Consider the following 274-nt stretch of genomic DNA (forward strand, 5'->3'; position numbering starts at 1 on the left):
GCGCTCGGCAAGTGCCTGAAAAGTGGAGGCGAGCTTCCGCGCCACCAGGCAGCCTCAGACAGAACACCTCCCCACCTCCACCCCCAACCCAGTTTCCCGGCTCTGGGCCGCCACCTCGTCCCCGAAGGCTGGGGCGCAGCCCCCTCCCCAGGGCGGGGTGCCCAGGGGTCCCGGGGACTGGCCCAGTCCAGTGCCTGGTCCGGCCGGGCCGTGTCTCTCCAGGCCGGTGTAGGCTGCTGCGCTCAGGGTGAGCAGCAGCCCCTCCCCTCCCCCC

Source organism: Colobus angolensis, unplaced genomic scaffold (assembly GCF_000951035.1).
Source record: "Colobus angolensis palliatus isolate OR3802 unplaced genomic scaffold, Cang.pa_1.0 Scaffold251, whole genome shotgun sequence".
Classification (NCBI taxonomy): domain Eukaryota; kingdom Metazoa; phylum Chordata; class Mammalia; order Primates; family Cercopithecidae; genus Colobus; species Colobus angolensis.